The sequence below is a fragment of the Rhinoraja longicauda genome, chromosome 9 (genome assembly GCF_053455715.1).
Source record: "Rhinoraja longicauda isolate Sanriku21f chromosome 9, sRhiLon1.1, whole genome shotgun sequence".
NCBI lineage: Eukaryota > Metazoa > Chordata > Chondrichthyes > Rajiformes > Arhynchobatidae > Rhinoraja > Rhinoraja longicauda.
In genome coordinates this window covers 52,846,697-52,856,789 of record NC_135961.1, presented here as the reverse complement: position 1 = coordinate 52,856,789, position 10,093 = coordinate 52,846,697, and the positions used below count along the sequence as shown (strand labels likewise).

The window sequence follows — 10,093 nt, the reverse complement described above, 5'->3', positions numbered from 1 at the left end:
CACATGCCTTTGTGATCTTGAAGGATACAGAAGCACCCAGGGGGAACCCCATAAGGTTGGAGGGATAACATGCAAACTCCACTCAGACAACAGCAGAGGTCAGGATTGAACCCAGATCCTTGGTGCTACAAGGCTGGGCTTCTATTAGTTGTGCTACTGTGCTGCCCTATTCAATGTTTAACTCACATTGTCCCTGCCCTTTTTTTCCTTAACAAGGAACGTTTATGACATAATCACAATTACAAAGTACTGGAAAGATCAAAACTGCCCAGCAGTTTGCAAACATCAATAAATCAATCATCAAGTTACGACATTATCATCCTTATCCATGATGCACTCGAGCCCTTCACAGAAGGCCTGCAGAGTCCCCATGGACACCGCATCTTCCCTATCCATGAAACGTGGGCATGTACGTAGGCCCAGAGGAGGGGCAGGCGTTCAATCCGGGCAGAGCCCTCGACTGCCCGCTGCCTGGACCCATGAGTGGCCATCTTTGCCAGACCCAGGAGCAAACCAACAGGGAGAACCTTCCACTGACCCCTCTGTTCTGAGTGACCAAAGATTAGGAGCATGGGGCTGAAATGCAGCCAAAACTTGAGGAGCAGCCCCTTCAGGTACACAAACAGGGGCTGCCTATCCCTGCCCTTTTTTGAAATACAAAATGCTTTTATTCAAAACAAACAAAATTTCAGAGAAGTAACAGAAGATCAACAGAGAAGTTACAGATCAAAGACTGCCTATATTGGCATTTTACAAACAGTTATCAAATTAAAGTATCGAAAACTTTATCAACAATACACTTGATCTCCCGCGGAGACCAGCGTTCACGGAAAGGCCTCCAGAGTCCCCATGGACACCGCGTGTTCCCTCTCCAGGGACTGGGAGTGTATGACAGGATGTTGTATAGGAAGCTTCTCTCTGTATCTAACCCGCAGGATTGTTGTCCTGGGAATATGTCACAGTGCAGTGTAGGATCGGCCTTACTCTGTGTGCAGGCTGTGCTCCCTACCTGCCTTGGGAATGTTTGGCACTGTCTGTTCTTCATAAGCCTTCGTTTAATTTGTCCTTGAATGTTTTGATGCTGATACCGTGGAAATGTGTTCCTTGTGTTTGAAGAGCTGAATGCTGCAGCAGCCACGGAGATTGCAATGTGAAGGTGAATGCCATGTGTCAGCGTTGCTGATCGCAGTGACGATGCTATCTATTGTTCGGTCCATAATGCTGCTCAATAGACTCTGGAGTCAGAATGCAGTGCTGTGTTGTTGCAATGACTAAGCAGTGAGTCAGGGTTTGAGGGCCAGGGGTTTTAGTCTCTTTCTTAATGGGAAATCCTAGCGCACTGGAGGGCAAGTTATTGACATCTTTGGAAGCCTGCTCAGTCTCCTGGGCTTTTTGACGCAAATTGCCTAATTACTATTGACTTTTAAAAAAGTGTTACATGTTTCTACCAGCGCATCATTCACAGTGCTCCGCGCTCCAGTAAGTTCTGTTTACTCAACATGAATGCTCCTTGCCAGCTTTACCATCCATCCATCTCATCGACCCACATCCACTGCCATATGCAGATGCAATCAATGCCCCTTTCACTGATTTCAGATCTCTGATGATGGCTGGTGTGTCGCCAGGTTACCACAGGAAAAAGTCACAACTATTTGCACGTGCAAGAAGGAACTGCGAATGCTGGTTTACACCGAAGATAGACACAAAAAGCTGGAGTAACTCAGCGGGACAGGCAGCATCTCCGGAGAGAAGGAAAGAGTGACATTTCGGGGTCGAGACCGTTCTTCAGTCGTTTTTTTCCCCACTCCGTGTGTATCAATGTGACGTACGCGCGGGAGCGCGAAAGGGCCACCCCAGGATGGAGCGGCCGCGGACAAGGAGCGTCGGTTGGTCCTGGGCCGTCCGCTAGTCGGTTCTCTTGCTTCCCTTTCGCTCGCTCACTCTTACTCTCGCTCTCTCTCATCCTCCTTACCTTGCCTCCCTACCCACCTACCTCTTATCCTCCTGACCCCTGTTCTGGGGAGGAGTAGGGTGTTGGGAGTGGTCACAAGCGGGGAGGAGGAGCCGCAGCAGCAGCAGCAGCAGCAGCAACAGCGGCAGCGCCATGGAGGTCCTGAGGCTGGTGACACGGTACTCCAAAAGCCCCAAAAAACCTCTGAGCCAACTCTTAGCGGTGGATCACTCGGATCGTGCGACGATGACGAACGCAGCTAGCTGCGAGAATTAATGTGAATTACAGGACACGTTGATCCATTTAGAACTGAGATGACCATTTAGAACTGAGATGACCAATTAGAACTGAGATGACCATTTAGAACTGAGATGAGGAAAAACCTTTTCAGTCAGAGAGTTGTGAATCTGTGGAATTCTCTGCCTCAGAAGGCAGTGGAGGCCAGTTCTCTGAATGCATTCAAGAGAGATCTAGATAGAGCTCTTAAGGATAGCGGAGTCAGGGGGTATGGGGAGAAGGCAGGAACGTGATACTGATTGAGAATGATCAGCCATGATCACATTGAATGGCGGTGCTGGCTCGAAGGGCCGAATGTCCTCCTCCTGCACCTATTGTCTATTGTCTATCATTGACACTTTGAACGCACTTTGTGGCCCCGATTTCCTCCCGGGGTTACGCCTGTCTCAAGACCGCTTCTGCAATCAATCGTGCTCCCTTGCCCTATGGGGTACGAGAGCGCGCGGCTGAGGTGTCGCAGAGGGGCATGACCTCCTCTTTGTCCCCCTAAGTGCAGACACGCGCAAAGTCCGGCGCCCGGGCCAAAACTCCTCAGCTGGCTCGGGTGCTGGGCTTTGTGTGCAGTCCAGCATCCGGGCCAGCTCATCATTTAGATTTAGATTTTTTAGTGATACAGCGCAGAAACAGACCCTTCGGCCCACCGGGTCCGTGCCGCCCAGCGATCCCCGCACACTAACACTATCCTACACCCACGAGGGACAATTTTTACATTTGCCCAGCCAATTAACCTACATACCTGCACGCCTTTGGAGTGTGGGAGGAAACCGAAGATCTCGGAGAAAACCCACGCAGGTCACGGGGAGAACGTAAAAACTCCATACAGACGGCGCCCGTAGTCAGGATCGAACCCGAGTCTCCGGCGCTGCATTCGCTGTAAGGCAGCAACTCTACCGCTGCGCCATCATTCATCCAGCAAAAAGAAGAAAAATGTTAATCTCAAGATATTTTATAAGCATTTTTAGAAAAAGTTTGACCCTCAACTCTGCCCCAAGGAGAAGGAGGTATTGGGGAAGATGTCCAAACACTTGGTCAAAGAAATTGACTGGGAGCAGGGTTTTAAATGGGAGTCAGATATTCGGGGAGGGAAGTGCAGACTGAGACTTCCTATTATACTGAAACATCATTAATCTCACATTGGGCTGCAGAGTCAGCATTTAGTTTCCTGTTTCACGTCAAGGTTCTTGTGAGTCTGTCTGTTTGTTCTCATAACTTGTGTTTTGAGTGACTTATTCATTGAGGAATTCCTTAACTCTGTGCTCGACCCAAGCAGCGGTGAGGAGCATGGTGAATGGTACATTTGTGGACCTGGGGATTAGGCGAACAAGGAACAAGAGAGAGCCAGACCCACAAAGAAATACCAGGGGCCAGTCTCCCTGCTGAGCAGCCGACTCTCCTGAAAATGTAGCATTGATCAAGAATCTGAGAGCAGATGTAATGTTGGTTTATTGTTACTGTACACTCAAACCGTGCTAATGTTGTTTAGGCAGCATTGCGGGTGGTGTTTGCAAAACAAGCATTTCCTCACCTGCCAATAACACTACTGTTTGCTCTTCCAAAACATATTTTTATAATTCTTTGCACTTCCTACCCATGTCCCAATAAACATTTGTCAGTTTCTCTTTGCCAATCAGTGGCAGTCTCACAAGTGGGAACCAAAAGCAGAAGACTAGTAGAATCTAAAAACCACTTCTGGTTCCTTCTGACAAAATAGTGAACGTTTCTTAGCACTGATGCCCTGTGATAATTATAGTACATTTTACCAATGTTAATCCTTCACTCTCCTGGGCTTAGTCAGATATATCCAAGAACATGTAGAAACATAGAAATATCAAAAATAGGAGCAGGAGTCGGGCATTTGGCCCTTCGACCCAGCACCGCCATTCAATATGATCATGGCAGATCATCCAAAAGCAGTATCCCGTTCCTTCTTTCTCCCCATATCCCTTGATTCCATTAGCCTTTAAGAGCTCTCTCTAACTCTCTCTTGAATACATCCAGCAAATTGGCCTCTGGCAGAGAGGCAGAGGATTCCACAGATTCACAACTCTCTGGGTGAAAAAGTTTTTCCTTGTCTCAGTCCTAAATGGCCTACCACTTATTCTTAAACTGTGACCCGTGGTTCTGGACTCCCTCAACATCGGGAACATTTTTCCAATCCCTTACGAACTTTAGATGTTTCTATAAGATCCCCTCTCATCCTTCTAAATTCCAGTGAATATAAGGCCAGTCGATCCATTCTTTTATAATTCCGCGAATTAACCTGGTGAACCTACGCTGCATTCCCTCAATAGCAAGAATAGCCTTCTCAAATTAGGAGACCAAAAATGCACACAATACTCCAGGTGCGGTCTCACCAGGGCCCTGTACAACTGCAGTAGGGGTTCCTTGTAGGACTCAAATTTCTCTCGCTGTGAAGGCCATGCTGTAGGGAGGCCCATGTAGGGAGGAAGTGCAGATGCTGGTTTAAACCTAAGACAGACACAAAAAACTGGAGTGACTCAGCGGGTCAGGCAGCATCTCTGGAGAAAAGGAATAGGTGACTTTTCGGGTTGAGACTCTTCTTCAGACTGAGGGTCAGGGGAAAGTGGAATGGAGAGATATAGACAGTACTTACAGTAAGGCAAATGAATGGAGATTATGCAGAAAGCAACGATAATCAAGGAAATGTGGAGCCCACAATGGTCCATTGTTGGCTATGGGATAGATGAACTGTGAGAAGCTAGAGAAAAAGAAGTACTGGCCGAGATATAAGAATCATTAAACACGGATGAGATGATGGAAGACTGGTAACTAATGTTGTGCCTCTATTTCAGAAGGTCTGCAAAGAAAAAAACTGGGCACTATAGACCAATAAGCCTGACATTTGTGGTGGGAAAGTTAATGGAGAGGATACTGAGGGATACGATATACATATATTTGGAAAGAAAGGTGTTGATTAGGATAGTCAGCATGGTTTTGCACATGGGGGACCATCTCTCAACACTTTGAGTTTTTTGAAGAACTAACCGAGAAGCATAATGAAGGCAGAGTGGTAGACCCAGTGTATCAGCAAGGCCTTTGATAAGGTTCTGCCCAGTAAACTGCTCTAGAAGGTTAGCGTGCATAGGATCAGGGAGAGGTAGAGAACTGGACACATAATTGGCTTTTGTGGTATGAAGATGAGGGTGGTGATGGAAGGTTGGTTTTCGGACTGGAGGTCTGTGACTAGTGGTATGCCTCAGGGATCTGTTGTGGATACATTGCTGTTCATCAACGGTATCAACAATTTGGATCAGAATGTATAATACATGATTAGTAAGTTAGCAGATGATACTAAAATAGTTCTTATTGTAGACACTGAAGATGGTTATTACGAATTACAATTGGATCTTGATCAGCTGGCAACTGTACTGAGCAGTGGCAAATAGTGTTTAATTCAGAGAAGTAGTGTTTATTTCAGAGAAGTCCATTTTAGGGAAGTCGACTCAGAGCAGGTCCTTCACAGTGAATAGTAAGGCCTCGGGGAGTGTTATAGAACCAAGTTTTCTCGCCCTGTTTGACCTTTTGCAATGTACTTCCCATAATCATCACCCATGGCCAGAGAAGATTTGAAAATCTCTGTCGGGGCTCCAGCAATGTCCTCTCATGCATCCTATCACAGCCTATGCATTTACTTACCTTTAAAGCCACAAAGACACCAAACACTGTCACTTATTTATGGTAATTTGTTTCAAATTTTGTTGTCCCACTCCCTGAATACTCTGGCTACAATGTCCTTTCCAACAATGAATACAGGTGAGATATCCATTTATATTCTAATCCACATCCTCCTCTTATTCACTCGAAGTAGACCCAGCCTTTTTCATACCTGCGCCTTATCAATATTCATTCTGCCATTGTCATAACTATCGCTGCTATTGTGCATCTCAAAAAATGCTTGGGAGCTCATAGCTATGTGTAATGTTCCTTCTCTGTTCATCCCACCTCTCTAGCATGGTGTGGTTTGGTTTATATTGCCTGTATCTAATACACTTTGGGAGCTCCAGCCTTGTCCACTGATCCCTTGCATTTCTAATGCTTGCCCAGGTGCACATTCACCATTACACTTCTCCTATCTCTGTGCTTCTTTCTTGCTCATTGCCACCACTTCTTCTGTTAATGCTTTCTCAATATTTATGTGCCTGCGGAGGATGTTTTGATTCCCTTTTATGCTAACTGTCACTGTTCCAATACTCTCTCTTCACTTCCCTTTTCAATGGTGGTTATTCAGCTCGACTATCATTTGTATTATCCATCTGACATGCATCATCCACTTCCGATTTACTTTCACCATAATTTCCACCTTAAGATGACTTTTCCTCCCATAATGTTTCCCTTTTGTGGGAAAATACATCTTATGTTGAAAACATCTGGTCTTTAATGGTTTCCAGTGGTCATCAGTCTGCAGAAGGGTCTCGACCCGAAATGTCACCCATTCCTTCTCTCCAGAGATGCTGCCTGTCCCGCTGAGTTATTCCAGCATTTTGTGACTACCTTCGGTTCCATTATAATTATACCTACAAATACTTGGTTCAGCTTTATCTAAGCATATAGTAAGCATTAAGTAAGCATGCAAGTACAGCAGGCAGTGAAGAAAGCAAATGGCATGTTGGCCTTCACAGCAAGAGAATTTGAGTATAGGAGCAAGGAGGTCCTACTGCAGTTGTACAGGGCCCTGGTGACACCACACCTAGAGTATTGTGTGCAGTTTTGGTCTCCTAAATTGAGGAAGGACATTCTTGCTATTGACAGAGTGCAGCGTAGGTTCACCAGGTTAATTCCCGGGATGGCTGGAATTTAGAAGGATGAGAAGGGATCTTATAGAAACATAAAATGATTAAGGGATTGGACAGGCTAGATGCAGGAAAAATGTTCTTGATGTTGGTGGGAGTCCAGAACCAGGGTTCATAGTTTAAGAATATGGGGGTAGGCCATTTAGAACTGAGATGAGAAAAAACGTTTTCACCCAGAGAGTTGTGAATCTGTGGAATTCTCTGCCGCAGAAGGCAGTAGAGGCCAATTCACAGGATGTTTTCAAGAGAGAGTTAGATATAGCTCTGAGAACTAATGGAATCAAGGGAAATGGGGAGAGAGCAGAAACAGGGTACTGATTTTGGAGAATCAGCCATGATCATATTGAATGGCGTTGCTGGCTTGTAGGGCCAAATGGCTACTCCTGCACCTATTTTCTATGTTTCTATCTTAGCTGGGTCCCTTTTCATCCCATCTCTCCTCCAAATAAGATCAATTTTAGATTGCCCCATACTTTCTTCATTACCAATCTAAACCTTATAATATGGTGATCACTACTCTCCAAGTGCTCTACCACTGATCCCTGACCAGCTTTATTCTCCAAGCCAAACCCACAATGCTGCCTCCTGACTGGGAAATGGCATCCTCCATTGAGCGTGTCCAGGTGCATACTGGCTAACATCGGACACCACTCGGCATGTCCCAGCCTGAACATTAGTGTATCAACACACCGAGGACCCAGAAGGAAGGTTACCGACCTTATGTAACACAAATTGAGTAGAATATTTTCCATTACAATTGATTTTTCATCGCTTTTGGGTTAAACATAGAAACATAGAAAATAGGTGCAGGAGTAGGCCATTCGGCCCTTTGAGCCTGCACCGCCATTCAATATGATCAAGGCTGATCATTCAACTCAGTATCCCGTACCTGCCTTCTCTCCATACCCCCTGATCCCTTTAGCCACAAGGGCCACATCTAACTCCCTCTTAAATATAGCCAATGAACTGGCCTCAACTACCTTCTGTGGCAGAGAATTCCACAGATTCACCACTCTCTGTGTGAAAAAAAACTTTCTCATCTCGGTCCTAAAAGACTTCCCCCTTATCCTTAAACTGTGACCCCTTGTTCTGGACTTCCCCAACATCGGGAACAATCTTCTTGCATCTAGCCTGTCCAACCCCTTAAGAATTTTATAAGTTTCTGTAAGATCCCCCCTCAATCTTCTAAATTCCAGCGAGTACAAGCCGAGTCTATCCAGTCTTTCTTCATATGAAAGTCCTGCCATCCCAGGAATCAATCTGGTGAACCTTCTCTGTACTCCCTCTATGGCAAGAATGTCTTTCCTCAGATTAGGAGACCAAAACTGTACGCAATACTCCAGGTGTGGTCTCACCAATGCCCTGTACAACTGCAGCAGAACCTTCCTGCTCCTATACTCAAGTGGGCAATTGTGTTAAAAGGATTATTCAATTCAATTCAATTCAATTCAAACACACCGAGGACCCAGAAGGAAGGTTACCGATATTATGTAACACAAATTGAGTAGATATTTTCCATTGCAATTGATTGTTCATTGCTGTTGGGTTAAGTGGGCAACTGTGTGAAAAGGATTATTTTTAAATCATTTTCTAAAACATTCTTTTGAGTTAATTTTAATTTAGAGATACAGTGTGAAAACAGGCTCTTCAGCGAGTCCACACTGACCATCGATCGCCCATACATTAGTTATACATTTTTACATCCTACACACTATGGGGAATTTACAGAAGCCAATTCGCCTACAAAGCTGCATGTCTTTGAATTGTGGGGGGAAACTGGAGCTTCAGGAGAAACCCTACGCAGTCACAGGGAGAACGTACAAACTCCACACAGACAGCACCCGTAGTCAGGATCGAACCCGGGTCTCTGGTGCTGTGCCACCAAATTCTCTTGGTGGAGAATTTGTTTAATTGCGATGTATTTAAAGAAATTTTGTTTGAAGAGATGCCTGAAAGCCCTATACTCTTTCACCTCATTGACTCACATAGTGGAGTGAATACTCAGTGCCTTTACTTCAGGGAAGGTGACAGAAAAGCTGGAAACATTCAACAGCACAGGTGGGTTGGGGCAAAGGACTTGTTGCCTTGCTGTACGACTCTACAAATCCACTGAGACACCTAGACCTGAACCTTTAACTCTATTTCCCCCTCCACAAATGCTGCCCGACCTGCCGGATGTTTTCAGCATTATTTGTTTATTGTTTCAAATTTCCAGCATCTGCATTTATTTGATTCTTTTCGCCTTGGATCTCATCGCACTGTTTTTGGGCTCTTTCTCATCTCTGGTTGGGATTAATTCCCGGCATATCAAACTAAGCAGCTGCTTCGTCGGATTACAGTAGACTGCTGGAGATGTTTGCTCCATTGTGCAAGATATTTTTCATTACTCTGTTGATCTGGATTAATTAAATATGCCTAATAGGCTTTCGTGTCACATGCAGCTCTGCGACTGTTTACCTTCCACACTGGCAGCTGTCGACCACTCGACACTGGAAGCCCTTTGCGCTATTTCATTGCAAATTAGCTGACAATGATCTTGCCTGGAGCAGGAGAAATGTTACAAAGGTGTGTGAAATGCTGTGTTTTTTTTCTGAAAGGGGAAGCAAAGAAAGGCAGTATAAACAAAACCATTGCATGCTAGAAAGGTTGTAAGAACAGAGAACATTGAAGGACCCTCTCCAAGTCGACCCACTCATACTCTACCCTCATTTCCCTGTGAAAGAAACTGTAGATGCTGGGATCTCGAGCAAACAACAAAGTGTTGGAGGAACTCAAAGGGTCAGCAGCAACTGCCAGGGTATTTTCATGACATTTTAGGTCGTGGTCCTTCTTTAGACTGAAGACACACAAAAAGCTGGAGTAATCGGCAGATCAGGCAACATTTCTGGAGAAAAGGAATAGGTGACGTTTCGGGTTGAGACCCTTCTTCAGTGCCAACCCGAAACGTCACCTTTTCTCCAGAGATGCTGCCTGAGACCCGCTGAGTTACTCCAGCTTTTTGCATCTGTCTTCGGTTTAGACCAGCATCTGCAGT

General features: G+C 45.3%; 1 pseudogene; it reads left to right on the top strand.

The window, feature by feature from the left end:
* The first annotated feature begins 2,162 nt into the window (after nt 1-2,162).
* LOC144597098 (5.8S ribosomal RNA) lies at nt 2,163-2,287 on the top strand (annotated as a pseudogene).
* The last annotated feature ends 7,806 nt before the right edge of the window (nt 2,288-10,093 follow it).